The 17,588-nt window shown below is 33.9% G+C and overlaps 1 protein-coding gene across 1 annotated transcript in view; it reads left to right on the plus strand.

Annotated features, from left to right (window-relative positions):
* DACH2 (dachshund family transcription factor 2) overlaps positions 1–17,588 on the plus strand; it is a 687,399-nt gene that overhangs the window by 398,624 nt on the left and 271,187 nt on the right. The gene's annotated exons all lie outside the window — the stretch shown is intronic.

Below are 17,588 nucleotides of genomic sequence, written 5' to 3' on the forward strand. Positions count from 1 at the left end.
ATAATATATATATTGCTAGGAGCAGTGTCAGAGTTTGCTGCTGCTGTTTTGTTCTAGAAGTTTTATAGTTTCAGGTCTTACATTTAAGTCTTTAATCCATTTTATATTTATTCTTGTATATAGTGTAAGAAAGTGGTCTAGTTTCATTTTTTTGCATATATCTGTCCAATTTTCCCAGCACCATTTATCAAAGAGGCTGTCTTTACCACATTGTATATTCTTGCCTCCTTTGTCATAGATTAATTGACAATATAGGCATAGTTTTATTTCTTGGCTTTATGTGTCTGTTTTGATGCCATTACCTGCTGTTTTGATTACTATAGCATTGTAGTATAGTTTGATATCACGTAGCTTGACTTTCAGTGGGTGCGTGTCTTTTGATTGACAGTAGGTCTCTTGTAGACAGCATGTATATGGGTCTTGTTTTCTTATCCATTCAGCTATGCTATGTTTTTAAATTAAATTTATTGGGGATACATTGGTTAACAAAATTATGTAGGTTTCAAGTGTACAATTCAATAATATGTCATATGTATATTGCATGATATGATTACCACCCAAAGTTACATTTCCTTCCATCACCATATATTTAACCTCCTTTACCCTTATCTACCTCTCCCCTTCCCTCTGGTACCACTAAACTGTTGTCTGAGTACATGAGTCTCTGTGCTGTTTGTTTGTCACTTTCAGTTTTATACTCCATATATGAGTTGCATTATATGGTTCTGGATGTTTTCTGTCTGACATATTTCTCTTAGAATGAATATTTCAAGATCCATTCATGTTGTCACGAATGGCAGTATTTCATCTTTTCTTATGCCTGAGTAATATTCCATTGTATATATGTACTATTTCTTCTTTATCTAATCATCTATCAAAGGACACGTTGGTTGCTTACATGTCCTAGCCACTGTGAATAATGCTGCTATTAACATTGGGGTGCATATATTTTTACTGATAAATGTTTTCAAACTTTTTGGGTAGATGCCCAGAAGATGGATTGCTGGGTCATATGGTGATTCTATTCTCACTTTTTTGAGGAACCTTCATACTGTTTTTCATAGTAGCTGTACCCATTTACATTCCTACCAGCAGTGTATTCCTTTTTCTCCAATGCTTGCTCTTACTGTCCTGTTAATGATAGCCATTCTAACGGTGTAAGATAGCATTGTAACAGTACCTCATTATGGTTTCGATTTGCATTTCCCTAATAGCTTGCAATGTTGAGCGTATTTTCATATCTTTGCTGGCAATTTGTATGTCTTCTTGGGATAAGTGTCTGTTCAGGTCCATTTTTTGATTGGCTCGTTTGTTTTATTGTTGTTATTGAGTTGTATGAGTTCTTTGTATATTTTGGATATAGGCCCTTATTGAAGTTGTTGCTTGCAAATATACTTTCCCATTTGGATGGTTGTCTCTTTCTCTATGTTGACGGTGTCCTTTGCTGTACAGAAGGTTTTTAGTTTGATGGAATCCCATTTATTTATTTTTGCTTTTACATCCCTTGCCTTTGAAGTCAAATTCATAAAATCTCTTTAAACCTAAGGTTCTTGAGTTTAGTTGCTATGTTTTCTATGCATTTTATTGTTTCAGGTCTTATATTCAGGTCCTTATTCCATTTTGAGTTAATTTTGGTGTGTGGTGATAGACAATAGTCTAGTTTCATTCTTTTGCAGGTGGCCTTCCAATTTTCCCAGCACCACTTATTTAAGTCTTTCCTTTCTACACTGTATGTTTTGGGCTTTTTTTTTTGTCAAAAATTACTTGCCCATATATACATGAATTTATTTCTGGACTCTTGATTCTGTTCCACCAGTCTGTGTACCTGTTTTTCTGCCAATACCATGCCATTTTGATTATTGTTGCTTTGTAGTATTTTGAAGTTGGGCAGAGTGATACCTCCAGCCTAGTTCTTGTTTCTCTGTATGGCTTTGGAAATTTGGGGTCTTTTGTTCCTCCTTACAAATCTGATGAATTTTTGTTCTACTTCTTTAAAAAATGCCAATGGAATTTTGATGGGGATTGCATTAAATCTGTATAATGTTGTAGGGAATAAGGTCATTTTAACTATGTTTATTCTTCTCATTCAAGATCACCGAAACATTTCCATTTCTTTGTATCCTCTTTGATTTCTTTTAATAGGGTCTTATAGTTTTCATTACATAAGTCCTTCATATGTTTCATTAGATTTATTACTAGGTATTTTATTTTATTTTTTGTTGCAGTTGCAAAAGGAATAAATCTTTCCTTTTCCTTTTCCAACACTTCATTATTAGAATATTGGAATGCTATGGATTTTTGAACAGAAAGTTCACTGTATTTGCTTATTGTTTCTAGTAGTGTTCTTGTGGAGTCTTTAGTGTTTTCTATATAGAGAATTATGTCATCCATAAATAGTGACATTTTGAGTTCCTCATTTTATATTAGGATGCTTTTTATATCTTTCTCTTTCCTGATTGCACTTGCTAGGACATCTTTTGTTATATTGAATATCAGTGACAATAGTGGACAGCCTTGCCTTGTTTCTGATCTTGGAAGCTTTTTAGTTTTTCACCACTAAGTATAATGTTGGTGGAAGGTTTGTCATATGTGGCCTTTATTATGTTAAGGTACTTTCCTTCTATAGTGGTTTTGTTAAGTGCTTCGATCATAAATGGATGCTGGATCTTGTTGAAGGCTTTTTCTGAATCTGTTGATATGATCATGTAATTCTTATTTTTTAATTTGTTTATGTAGTGTATCACATTAATCAATTTGCATATATCGAACCATCCCTCTGTCCCTGGGATGAAGCCCACTTTATCATGGTGTTTAAACTTTTCAATATGTTGCTGTATTCAGTTTGCTAGTGTCTTATTTTAGATTTTTGCATCTGTGTCCATGAGAGATATTGTCTGTAGTTTTCTTTTTTTTGTGTGTTATCTTTATCAGGTCTTGATTTCAGAATAATATTGGTCTCATGAAATGAGTTGAGGAGTAGTTCCTACTCTTTGATTTTTTGTAAGAGTTTGAGGAGCATACAATTAAATCTTCTTTGAATATTTGGTACAACTCACTGGTAAAGCCATCTGGTCCTGGGCTTTTACTATTTTGGAGGTTTTTGATAATTGTTTTAATTTCCATACTGCTGATCGGTCTATATAGATTTTCCAGTTCTACTTTATTCAGTCTAGGAAGGTTGTATATTTATAAGTACTGTTCCATTTCTTCTAGGTTATTAAATTTGGTGTTATATACTTTTTCATAGTATTCTTTTATGATCCTTTGTATTTCTGAGGTGTCTGTTGTAATTTCCCCTAGTTCATCCCTGATTTTTTTTTTTTTTATTTGTGTCCTTTCTTTTTTTCTTTAGTGAGTCAAGCCAGGGTTTTTTCAATTTTATTAACTTTCTCAAAGAACCAGCTCTTCGTTGTATTTATTTTTTCTATTGTTTTTGTTTGTTTTTAATTTCATTTATTTCTGTTCTAATTTTGATTATGTCTTTCCTTCTGCTGACTTTAGGCTTCATTTATTCTTCCTTTTCTAGTTTTTTTTTTTTTAAATGAAGCTTTAGGTTGTTTATTTGGGCTCATTCTTGTTTTTTTGAGATAGGTCTGTAGTGATATGAACTTTCCTCTTATGACAGCTTTTGCCATGTCCCAAAAGTTTTGATATGTTGTGCTATTATTATCATTCATTTTTATCTATCTTTTGATCTTTCTTTTTATTTCTTGTCTCACCTAGTTATTCCTCAGTTTTTTAATCCCCATGTATTTGTGGTTCCTCTCACTTTTCTTTACAGTTGATCTCCAATTTCAAAGCATTATGATCAGAGAATATGGTTGATATGATGTCAACCCTTTTATATTTGTTGAGGCTATCTCTGTGTCCCCGTATGTGGTTGATCTTTGAGAATAGTCCATGTGCAGTAGAGAAGAATGTATAAGCACATGTTTTGGGATGAAAGGCTCTGTAAATGTCAATCATGTACGTTTTCTAGTGTGTGATTTAAGGATGTTATCTCCTTATTGATTTTCTGCTTGATTAAACTGTCCATATCCAACAATGAGGCATTTAGGTCCCCTACTACAATAGTGTTTTGGTCTGTTTCTCTCTTTAGTTCTGTTAGTAATTGCTTTATATATTTCAGGGCTCCCAGATTGGGAGCATAGATATTAATAAGTTTTATGTCTTCTTGATATATGGTTATCTTTATCAGTATTAATTGTCCATGAGCATCTCTCTTTATTTATTTTTATCTTGAAGTCTATTTCATCAGATGTAAGTACAGGTACACCCTCTTATCTCTGGATGCCATTTCCTTGGAAAATCATTTTCCACTCTTTCATTTTGAGTCCTTTTTCGTCTTTGCAGTTGATATGTGTTTTTGGAAGGCGGCCTATGGTTGGGTTCTGTTTTTTTTTTTTTAATTTAATCCATAACTCTTTGCCTTTTTTATTTGTGAGTTCATTCCATTTACATTTAGCATGATTATTGAAATATGAGTTTTTCCTAGAGGCAATTTATTTTTTTGTTTTCTGCTAACTTAATGTTTCAATTTTTTCTTTGTTCATGTGTTCCTATTATTTTAATTTTAGGATTTTGTGGAGTTTCCCTCTAGTTTATTTTGTTTTATGTTATGTATCTGAGTTCTGAATTTTTGGTATTTGGTTACCATTAAGATTATATATATATTTCCATTTTCTTTCCATGTGCCTCACCTTTATTCCCCTTTGAGAATTTGTATATTTACTAGCTTTCCATTTTGTTGTTGTTGTTGTTATGTCAGATTCTCTGTATATACGCTGTATGTTTATTTCTAATGTTTAACCTCAGAATACCATGTTCTTAGTAAGGGTTGCACTTTCCTGCTTCTGTCTGTCTGCTAGTCATCTTGCTCATAGTTATGTAATTTTTAATCATTTTGTTTCACTTGGGCTGATCCCTTTCGATATTTCCTGTGATGGAGGCTTTGTGGTGGAGAATTCCCTCAGCTTTTGTATGTCTGGAAAGGCCTTTATTTCTCCTTCATATCTAAAGGAGAGCTTTGCTGGATATATTATGCTTGGCTGGAAATTCCTCACACTTAATTGCTTTAATATATGATTCTATTTCTTTTTTGCTCGTAAGGTTTGTCCTGAGGAGTCAGAAGATAGTCTAATGGGTTTTCCTTTATAGGTTACTATCATCTTTTCCCTGGCTGCTTTGAGAATTCTTTCTTTGTCATTAATTTTTGATAATTTTAATATGATATGTCTTGGAGAAGGCTATTTTGGGTTGAGATAATTGTGTGTTCTATTTGCTTCTTGAATCTGAAGAGCTAGCTCATTCCTTAGATTTGGAAAATTCTTGTTATCTGTTTGTTTGGATATGCTCTCTTTTTCCTCTTTCTTCTCATTGCCTTCTGGTACATCGATTATTCTTACGTTGCTTTTCTGATTGTGTCAGATAGTTCTTGCATAGTTTTTTCAGTTATTTTTCATTCTCAGTTATCTTTTTTTCTAAGTCATTTCCAGATTATTGTCATTGATATCACTGATTCTTTCTTCCATGTAGTCAGCTCTATTTCGGTGGCTTGCTATTTCGTTCTTCATGTATCTTAATGTGTTCTTCAACTCCAGAAGTTCTATTTGATTCTTTTGTTACAATTTCAATCTCCTTGCTAGAAAAACTTATTTTGTTGGTCTATTTTGTTCATAAGTTCTTAGAATTGTTAATCAGATTTATCTTGCATCTCATTATTTATTTTATTTTTTTCAGAAGTGCAGTCCTGAATTCTCTGTCATTTAAATTGCATCTTTCTATGTCTTTAAGTTTATTTTCTGGAGTCTTTTCTCTTTCTTTTTGAGCTCCCTTCTTACTTTGGTTGCTCATTGATGCCTAGACATTAATGGGAGTGTATTTAGCTTTTTTTCTGAGAGAAGATTTATTATATAGAAGTGTCTCCTTAGCCAGTTGATAAGTAGGGATTTTTCTTTTGCTTTCCAGGAGGTGGCGTCCAAACCTCTTGGAGCTCTGCTTTGAGTATAAAAATGCTTCTTTTCTCTGTCTAATCTACTGTATATTTGATCCACAATCAGATTTCCTCTGTCCCAGCATCTGTCTGTGGTACCGGGCATGGTTTATGTTCAGTACTGGTTGTGAAAATTCCCCTGGGTCTCTGCAGTGCTAAGTCTGGGAGAATATAGGGTGGAGAGGAGTTGTGCTCTAGATTGGTAGCGGGGCTGGCACTGCCAGGCTTGGTATCTCAGCCCCTTGCTTCACAACCCTGGCTGATTAGACACAGTTGCTGCCCCTCTGTGCTTAGTTACCACTCTGCTTTCTGTTCTGATCCTTGTGCTTCACTGTATGGATTATGCTGATTTCTCTGGTAGGGTTGTTCAGGGAACCAGCTGCAACTTCTCCTCTCCCCCTTCTTCTTCTGGGAGCTTTGGCTGTTTTTGGCAGCTACTTTGTTTTTTTTAACCTGCCCCACCTTCTGCCACTCTTAAGGTTCCAACCTTTTGAAGCTCTGTTCCGCAGATCCCTTAGAGATGCTTGTGTGTAATTTGGATGTTGTTTGTTGAGTTTTAGATGTTCAGCATATTATTATTTCAAGGAGAGAGATCTAGGGAGATTACTCACTCTGCCATGCTTCTGACTTCACTCCCACTACCTTATCTTCTAAATCGCTGATTCGATCCTCTTTTACATCTTATTTACTATTGATTCTTCCTAAAGTATTCTTCATTTAGAATATTGTATTCTTCATTTCTGACTCGTTCTTTTTTATGTTTTCTGTCTCCACTTTTATCTTTTCTATCTCTTTGTTAAAGTTCTGAGTTCCTCTACTCTTCTCTTAAGTTTACTGAGTATCATTATAACCAGTGTTTTGAACACTACATCTGTTAGATTACTTGTCTCCATTTTGTTTAGTTCTTTTTCTGGAACTGGGGTCTGTTCTTTAATTTGGGATATTTTTCTTTTTCTCCCCATTTTGGCTGCCTCTCTGTGTTTGTTTCTATGCATTAGTTAGAGCAGCTAAGTCTCCAAGTCTTAGTAGAGTGACCTTATGTAGTAGGTGTCCTGTTGGAACCAGTAATGCACTCTCCCTGGTCCCCTGAACTGGGTGTTCCAGATGTATCCCTTGTATGACTTGTGTATGCCTTCTTATTGTAGTTGAGCCTTGGTTGTTGTTTGCAGATCAATGGAAGGGATTGACCCTTCTGTTGATTGATTATGAGGACTGGCTGGTGACTACAGTGGAGGAACTGTTGTGCAGGGGCTGACTTTACAGAGCAGCATTTTCTTTAGCAAAATTCTGGTGTCTACCCTGTCTTCCCTTTCATTGTGCTATCCTTGGATGTGACCTGGGTGGTGCTTTATTTGAGACCAAAGCCAGCCATTAGGCATGTCGGTATCTCTTGTGAGGGGCCTTGCCACAGGCAGAGTTCAGCTGCAGCCTGTATCCTGCTGAGGGCCAGCTGGCATGAACCACCGAGCAATCTACAGATGGCCAACACTGACACTGGGCTTGGATGTTTCTCAAGAAGCCAAGCTGCAAATGAGGCTGGCTGCTGCTAGTGCCGGGCTTGGGGCTGGCTGTTCAGCAAGATGTACAGGGCACGCTGAGGCCAGATGCCTCTTGTTAGGGTTTTGATAACTATTCAGAGATTTTAGAGAAGTCCACAGTATGAGCCAAGACAAGCCATTTGTATGGAAAAGCTACTGGATGAGGCTTGAGTGGGCTTGCAAATTGGGTGTGGCAGGATATCAAGGAATCAACAGAGCAGAGTGAACAGCGTTATCCAGGTTAATGGAGACTCAGATATGGTGGCTACCTGCGCCTGCACACAGAGTGTGGAGAGGGCTCAACAAACAGCAGTGGCTTCTGCCAGCACTTCTGTCTGGGAGAAAGTCGCCCTTCCAGCCTTTGCCCCAAAGCCAGATAGTTCATTTCTTTCATATATATCCCTGGCATCCCCTGAGCCACTGCTTCAGCACTGGAGCTCTGAGTTCCTCAATGGGTATGTCTGTGCTCAGGCCCTTTAACAAGAGTGCCTGAGACTCCTGCAGTCCACCGTCTGACTCAGCCATAGTCTCCGCTGATTTTCATATCCAGATTTCATAAGTTTCTTTTTCCAGCACTGGAACCCTAGGCTGGGGTATCTGATGTAAAGCTGGGACCCCTTGCTCCTCTGGGGGAACCTCTGCAGCCAAAATATCCCTCTCAATTCTCAACCATCATATGCGACAGTGGGATCAGCCTCTTCTTCTGTGTCTCCACACCTCTTACTAGTGTCAATGTTGCCTCTTCTGTATATTCTTCATCATAGGATTATTTTTTTCAACTAGACCTCAGGCAATTTTCAATGATGGTTTTTCTGTAGTTTAGCTGTGATTTCGATGTGGTCATGAGAGGAGGCAAGCACAACATTTACCTATTCCGACATCTTAACTAGAACTCTGAATGTCTTTTTACTGAAGTCAGCAGGGACAAGGGTGGATATGGGAGAACTGGTTTTAAAATGATATCCTAAATACCAGTAAAATGTATCAGCCTATTTACCTCAAGATCATCTACCTAAAAGGAAGAAACTATTTTGAAAATCATCCTATGCTCTCTATAGCATTAACAATAAATTCTCAAGATTTCTTCAAATTATAGATCCTGACTGACATTACTATTAAATAAGCCATGGCCTTTAGAATTTGAGATGCTGCATAATACCCATCTATCGTCTTTTGCTCACACAAGCTGTGCAAATGAATTGCTGAGTGAACAGGAAGATACAGTATCAGTTATTCTTGGGCTGATAATACAATACTTTGCCTTAGTCATTCTACCATGAAATATTGTATTGCAACCACAATAACATTTAAAAATGAAAATGCTTAGAGTCTGCTAATGCAGGCATGCATTAAATACTTACAATACCAACTCATTATGAACAAAGAATTTACAATGCAGTTAGAAGGTAGATGTGAAGAGAAATCATGTTCTATTTAAGTCTCTAACAGCTGAAATATAAAATATTCCAAAAAATGTTCAAAACGATAAAAAAAATATGCTTTTATTAGTCACATATTTTTCATCATAATTTTAATATTAAGAAATATTTTAAACCAAAATGAACTTATTTCAGTTTTTGGAATATGTAGTACCCAGCTTTTTGAAGACTGTTTTTTTATTTATTAGAAAAAAATCAGAAGAAAATTAAAACATGTTTCCTTTTATTAACTGACTGCATTACACAGGTCGTGAACTTTAACACTAATTGATAAGGGAAACATAGCCATGATTGTTTGAAGGGTGATTTTTCAAACTTATTCTATTGCAAATATCCATAGAATTAAAATGGTTAAATTTTACTTTATTTAGGCCTTGAGAAATTGAAATCTTTCATTTTCCCTTCCCCCACTTCTACCTTTTTGCAATAAAGATAAAATAATTCCAGTCAGCTGTTAACTAGTCCTTTATTGTCATAACTTTTAAAATGGAAAAGCTAGTTACTTTTAAAGTTGTACATAAACAAAGAAATGAAGTAGGATGGCATCTTCTTTTTAATCAGGTAACTTATATGTCTGTCAGTTATGTTTAGTTTCTTATCACTTTCATGATTAGAGCTGGCTAATTATTTTGAAACATGGAGAAGAATTTTTCCTTCTCCACAAATGACATGAACAGCAGCCTTCTCTAGTTTTTTCATCATCATTCTCATGAAAAAAAGTATCAGAGAAGATAACCACTAAATTTTAATGGTATATTTTCCGTATTTTACATGCTTCTCCTATCTAGGACTTTCTACCTTGAAAGATGCGGGGGGGAGGGGCTCAATTTGAAACTGGAATACCAAACATATTGTAAATCCTCAGTCTCAAACATTTTAATCTAAGCGTTCTCTCCTCAGACTTTAAATTTGTTCCAAAGAACAGTTACAAAGCCTTTTTACTATTTTCTTCACTGTGCCTTCTGTTTTTGATTTAGACAGACTATGAAAGGGCTAGGGTGGAGAACTGAGGAGTGGGAGTAATACAGGAGGGGAAAAAATAGCACTGAATAATCTTCGACACACAACAAATGAACAAAAGGCGAGAAAGAGGACATCTTAATCTACCCCATGTTTTTCAAAGACTAGTAGATTTGAGGGGATCTTCAGTTTGGGGTAGCTGTCAGCTTTCAATACTGAGAATCCTTCATCTTTTTTATTGACATCCACGTTTTTAGAGGCTAGTGCGATATAAGAACAATGTGTCTGTCTTTTAATAAAGTTGAAATGTTTAAGATTTGTTAAGAAGACACTGCTATATATGTTTACTTTGGCCATCTTTTTCTTTCTAAAATCATTTGCTAATCTATTAATTTGGAAAAATCAACCTCGTTAGAATCATTGATCTTTGTGGTGATAATTTTCTGAAAGAAAAGAAAAAATTCTACAGGGTAGTCTTTTGGTAGATGATCAGAAGCTATCACTTAGAAAGCTCTTTTCTATTTTATTCAAAGCCTTACAAGATGTACATACTTATAGACGCCTGCTAGGAGAAGTGGCACATTGAGACAATTTTTAGGATAATTCAAGAAATAAAAATACAATAACCTAAATTTTCGCAGTGATAATGTGTGAACATTTGACAAAAAAAGTATTTGACAAAAATTAATTTTGGGGAAGGCATGAATTATCTGGACAAGGGCTTGATAAATTACATAGTATAACTCTTCCCCTGCATCTCAAACATTGGCCCATATTGTATATATAAGCTTATCTAAATTATTCCAGTAGTTTTGAGAATCACTTAATTAATGGAACTAAGAATAAAAACTTTTTTGTTCTAACATTTTAATAATTAAAAAAAACAGCATGGATAGAGCTTTGTAGTTAGATAAAGCTTGGTTCAAAGATTTGCTTTATTATTTATTCACTAAGTCATCTCGCCCAAGCTAATCAATATCTTATACTCTCACTTTCCTCAATTATAAATTGGCATAATAGTCCTTGTACTTTCATGGAGTTGTTTTGAAGATTTAATGAAATAATATATGTAATGTTCCTAAATGGTGTTTGAAATACAGTAGTGGGTGTTCAATAATATTTATTTTTTTCCTCTTATATTGGCTCTGTCCAATGCTAAGCTAAAAAGTAGCAGACAGTCCAAGCTCATGGAAAATGTACATTCAAAAAGAATGTAGCTTAAAATTAAAAGGGCTCTTTGCTATTTAGAAATTTGTAGTGACTTCAATGATGATTTTCTTTGAAGAGTGTTTCATAGGAAAATTTTGCTTTTTAAGCTCCCTTTTACATTTTTTGAAAATATATGATGTACATCCTATGAAGTGGTACTTATAGAAAAATAAAAGCTGTTTACAAGTACTATTACAATACCAGCTAACAAAATAGTAATCTATTTCACTAAACTTTGCTAAATGACAAAGTAATACAGAGCTATTAAAGCTTCAAAAAAGAAAACCAATTTATTTTAAGTCATGATATCACCTAAAACTAAAGCATTATATAAAAGCTAAACAATGCCAAATGGATTTGGCCAAGATCAAAAGCCAAACCTATTTCTTTTCTTTCATCTTCAGTGTTGCATTTCCTAGGAGTATGACCTTAGTCAAACATCTATTAAAGTTAGCTTTTGATCTCAATCCCTTTTTGGGGTAAAAAAAATGTCAATCTTTAAATTTTTCTTCTAGAAACAATCACTCTATTGTGTTTTAATGTTCTAGTAGTGTGCGAGTAAATAGGATTCTCTGATATATGTAATAGAAGACTGGTTAAATGGGACAATCATTTTTGTGTCAGAGACTAAAATCAAAAAGAAGCATTCTTCAGAAGCTATTAACTGGAAAAAAAATCCCCCTAGGTCAGTGGAAACATGTTAACTGGTCAGTCTGCTGCCTTTTTAGGTCCTTTGATGAAAATGCCTTGTAATTTGATAACAGATAGCTGCTCATTTGTAATGTAGTTTTCTCCTCATAGCTATTCCATGATTATTGAGAGGCAAACACTTATTTCTCCATAGATACTTTTTTTTTTTAAAAAAGTAGCTTAAACTTTGTTAAAAAATATCTTAAAACCACTAGGAATGATGTTTTTCATTCTTCCTTTCATCTATTAGTAAACTATAGGGAAATTTTTATGATATGTTAAAGACACAAGAGGCATGACAACAGATGATGACTAGTTGAATTAAAAAGAAAAAAAAAGTAGTATTTGATGTCAGTGTATATATGTGTATGTGAGTACTGTTTACCCCTATGTATGACTACATTCTAAGTATTGAAGATCTTTATATCACATTGTGTAAATCTATTTTATAGAATAGTAAATTTATTAGACACACATTTGTCAAGTGCTGTCAACCTGAAAGATAATATTTTAGATTCTGCTATGAGAACCAACTAAGTCATAGTCAGTGCTCTGCAGAAGCCTTCATAGCCTTCATTTTAGGTGGGAAAGTGAGGCCTATTTATAGACATAATCATAATAAAAGACAGAAAGTTATAACTTATAAATGTGTTCTTATAACTATATCTATGTAAATTACTATAGGAAAGTTCAACGAAGAGAATTATTTTCAGTCATAGGAATTAAAGAAAGCTTTGTAGAGTTCGATGGCATTTAAGTTGTGCTTTAAAGTCTGATTAGGCTGCAGTTAACAAGACAGGGATAAAAGCATTCCAGGAAAGAGACAATCTGCAAAGGTGTGAAGATGAGATAGTACTGAGTGTGTATGGGTAACAGAGTATTCAGTCAGGGTAGTGAATATATGATAAAAAAAATTAGGAGCTCTGCCTGTAAAGATGGGGGGGTAGATTGTGGGAGGTTGTAAATAGCAGATTAAGAGTTCTGGCCTTTATTTTATAGGCAGTGGTGAACCACTAAATATTTTCGTGCAAGTGAGCAATGTGAAAATACTACTGTTTATGAAAATATCACTGATAAGAGAGTATGGGATAGACTGAAAGGGGACAGAATTAGAGGCAAGGAGATCACTTAAGAAGTCTGTAAAGCAGTCTAGCTGAGAAGGAATGCAGACCTATTAAAAAATGATTGAAATTCTTAGTTCATTTTACAGAGTCAAGATATCCCTTTTAGATTCATAATGTATTAGTTCGAAGTGATACTATTTAAAATCTGCTTTAGAAAATTACTCTTGTGTTTGAAATTACTGGTAGCAAGAATTCAAGTTAAAAGATAAAATGTGCTTTATCTATACAATCTGATTATTTCATATAGAATTTTCTAAAGTTCTTATGCTCCCAATTCAATTACCACTAGCCAGAACAAATATTTGTTTTAAAAACATGTCCATATTACCTGAGATAAATGGCAATTGTTAAAAAAAAACAAACAAACACATAACTAAACTAAGATCCCACATTCTTTAAAAAAATAATAACTAGTTAAGAGGAAGTTGAATTTGATAGAGTTGAAGAGGTTTCATTACTAGGATCACCAAGAGGAGGGATGGTGGTATGGATCATCTTGAAATTATATCTTTAGCTTGGAAAAGCCCATAATTTATGTAAATTTGGTTGTACAAATTACTATAGTCTTTATGTAAACAGCCTACCAACAATATCAAAGACCTAGATTTTGGTTGTACAAATTACTATAGTCTTTATGGAAACAGCCTACCAACAATATCAAAGACCTAGAAAGGTTACAAAGGCAAAGGAATAAATCAATTGAAATGAAAGGAAATAACCACAACACAGTTTGGTGATTATGTTTCTGTTCTCATTTTATTGGCTCTGGACACACTATCTTATTCACAGAAACAATAGCCATGGGAATTCACAAAGCCACAAAAGATGGAGTCCTTTGTCTCATCATTAAGATGGTGTAGCGTTCTTAACATTGTGCTGGGCCATTCTATCTTGATCTGTCTCCAAGCTGTGTATATTTGTTTATCTCTAGCAATAGCGGTTTTGAGGTCAGACTTATTATTATCAAATTGTTTAGAATTCTGAGTGGAAAAAAAGCTTAAGAAAGATAAATTTCTTTGTCTTCTCTTTCATTTGATTCATTGGAGTTAGTGTACCCCTGTAGCAACCTCAAACCATTGTTGCAAGTAGAAAAAAATGATTTGTATCTTTTTATGAATTTATTGTTAATAAGACTGTGACAGAATTCAGGAAACCAGAAAGAATGTGCCATCTTATAAATCATCCATTAGACTCCAGCTCCATGTTGAATCCTTTTGATTGTGTGTGCATGTTTGCATGTATGTGTGTATCTCTCCCTATTAATGATTTGGCCTAATTATTTAATTTAGAATTATTTTCTATTACCCATGCACTAACTCATATATATCAGATAATGAGACTTTTGAGCAGGCTGGATAAGAGTCAGAATACTCCTTTGCACTAATCTATTCTACTGGGCCATAATAAAATACTGGATGCCTGTAGTTCAAACATGTCATCTTAATATCTTAAATGAGAGTAAATTTTTCACAGCAATTTTAGGAGAAAATCATACCCATTAGATATTTTTTTTTAGTGTTGGATGACAATATCTCATAATTCTGTAAACCCTGCTCATTCTGGGAGTTATATTACTCTCAGAAGAAAGGCTATTTAACTAAAACTGTATTTGATGTAGAATTTTTGGCCATGCTACTCTGACAGTGAAGTTTATCTGGTCCTAGAAATTTAAAGAGTGCAGTTTTTTAAAGGAAATAACAATACCAAAAAACTTTTTATTATATTTGATTATTAAAAATGCAATAGACTGGTGAATATAAAAAAAATGATAAAAGTGTTGAGTTAAAACACTGCATTTTCTGGAGCAAAGTAATGTAAGCTTTAAAAAATAATATTGCCAGATACCTTGCATCCATTGAATATCCAAGAATAAAAGCTAAGTTTTCATGGTATCTAATTACTCTCCTTTGTAACTCAAATGTTCATGTTATTGGTTATTTAAGATAGCTTTAAGTAATCATACATTCTGATAGCTAATAGAGACATAGTTATTAATATTTATATCTCAAAGCATATAACAACATATACATGTAATTAAATATTATTATTGGCATAATTAAGACTTTCTCCCTTATCTCTTTTTCTCTGGAGGTTTAAAACTAATCTCTTAAAAGTTTGGATTTAAAAGAATTATCATTCACATTTCCTTAAATATACAAATGGATGCCTCTGAGATGTGACCATGTTTATTCACACATTTACATCAATATACCTATGGTTAACGTCATGTGCTCCTTAAATTGAGAATAAGACAAATTCTGTTGCAAATTTTCACATAATTACATTCAATAAAACAAATTGCTTTGCTTTCTAAAACAGATGCTTGATGTATACTGCTTCAGTAAGCATAAGCTGATGATAAAGAATGGCACCATCAGACAGTGAAAGAGTAAATCAAAGGCAGAACTATTGGCATTTTCAGTGTTTGAGTGAATCGTCTCTGTCTTTGCCCACTTCTCACATTTGTTGCTATATCTCGGTAGGAAGTTCAGGCAGAATGTGATGGGAAAGAGAATGCAAAATAAAATTACTACTAAAGAATAATGCACAATTACTAGTGTTGGGGAGGTAGACTCTTTTCTTCCTCCTGGTGGTTTCCTTTCACAGCATCCATTTGATTTTTCTGTAGTCATTCACTGGGCACTACCATGTACCCACTATGGTGTCAAGCACCAAAGAATGCAAAAGTTAAGAATAATACATAGTTTCTTCCAGTAAGGAGCTCACATTCTAGGTAGGGGAGATATGATTAACATAAAATTAATAAATGACAAGGCAATAAGTGTTTATCTTGGAAGTAATGTATTCCACGTAGATACATCGAAAGTTAATATTGGGTTGAACCTAATTTTTTAAAGACAATATTTTTAGAGCAGTTTTAAGTTTACAATAAAATGGAAAGAAAGGTACAGAGATTTCCAATATGCCCCTTCCCTTACACGTGCACGGCCTCCTACATTATCAATATCACTCAACAGAATGGTACCTTTGTTACCAAGGATAAACCTACGTTGACACATCATTATCACTCAAAGTTCATAGTTTGCCTTAGGGTTCATACTTGGTATTGTACATTCTATGAGGTTGAGCATTATGTACAAAGACATATATTCATCATTATAATATTGCAGAGTATTTGCACTGCCCTAAAAATACTGTGCTCTGCCTATTTGGCTCCCTGCCAACTCATCCCTGGCAACCATTGACCTTTTTTTTGTTTCCATAGTTTTGCCTTTTTCAAGATGTCATATAGTTGGAATCATACAGTATGTAGCATTTTTAAGGTTGGCTTCTTTCACTTAGTAATATTCATTTAAGTTTCCTTCACATCTTTTCATTACTTGTTAGTTCATTTCTTTTTAGTGTTGTATAATATTCCATTGTCTGGATGTATCATACTTAATTTATTTATTCACCTTCTCAAGGATATCTTGGTTGCTTCCTTGAAACTCATTTTAAATACAAGAAAAAATGATTCTGGTGGGAGGAAGTCTCAGATAGGTATATAACCAGCTATAAATAAATCCAGTTTTATTTAGCTCTTCTGATTCCTTATGCAGTATTCTTTACATGATAATTTGGGCCAGACAAACACTGTCCTTGCAATTTCCTCAGGTCCTTCCTGATGTTATATATTACACCTTGATTATCACAAATATGCAGATTTTCTTAAAATGCAAATTTTTGACCAATCAACATTTCTGGATGTTTTGTTGGATTTTTTAATCTTCCTTTATGTAGTAGATAAATATTAAGACTGCAAAATGTCACAATGTTAAATAAAAAACAACAGTAAAGCATTGTAGTAGCCCTCTGGGACAATGAAGCATGGCAGTATTTGAGAACTACTATCCAGAAGAGTAGGGGATTACATAGTTGAATCTCTGGCACTTACATGGAATATCCAAGGGAAGACCAGCTACTTAAAAGCCATGAGTGTTAGTGATCTTCAGGAAGCCAATTACCTTCCAGGAAATTGGTTCATTATTGATGATCAATATTCTCTTAGTGGCAGTTGGATACCTTTTGACAAATACAAAATACATTTTTTGTTTTTATTATTTTTATGTTTTTCTTTCAATTACAGCTGACATTCAATATTTTATATTAGTTTCAAGTATACAGCATAGTGGTTTGACAGAAAATGCAATTAAATTTCCATTATCTGATAACACAGAAGTTAGCATTAAAGCTTAATTTTAGACCAAAATATATATATATTTTAATTTGAGGCCAACTTCCCGTTTATTCTGTTTCTAAAGGAAAATAAATAGAAAGTTTTCTTTCAGAATTTACCCTCTAAACAAAATTTATTTTATTTTGTCTAATTTCCTAATGTATTGCTGATTTTCCACAAAGGCAGAAATGGCTTTCCAAAAAGCAGAAGGAATACAAGACTTGTAGCTACAGTGAGCAGAACAAACAATGTGGAGTAAATGAAATTTCACAGAAATCATCAATTACTCTTTTATATTAATATCTTCAGTGAGAAGGCTTAAAGTATATCTTCTGAAACATCTGATTTTCTGAATTGCATATTTCAAAAAATACATTTAGTAAATTGAATTTCCTTTCCAGTTTGGAAGCTATCTTAAGACAAACTTGATTTTTGATATATATTTGAACTTGGCTAGAT

This window comes from Pteropus vampyrus, unplaced genomic scaffold (assembly GCF_000151845.1).
Source record: "Pteropus vampyrus isolate Shadow unplaced genomic scaffold, Pvam_2.0 Scaffold63, whole genome shotgun sequence".
In the NCBI taxonomy this organism is placed as follows: domain Eukaryota; kingdom Metazoa; phylum Chordata; class Mammalia; order Chiroptera; family Pteropodidae; genus Pteropus; species Pteropus vampyrus.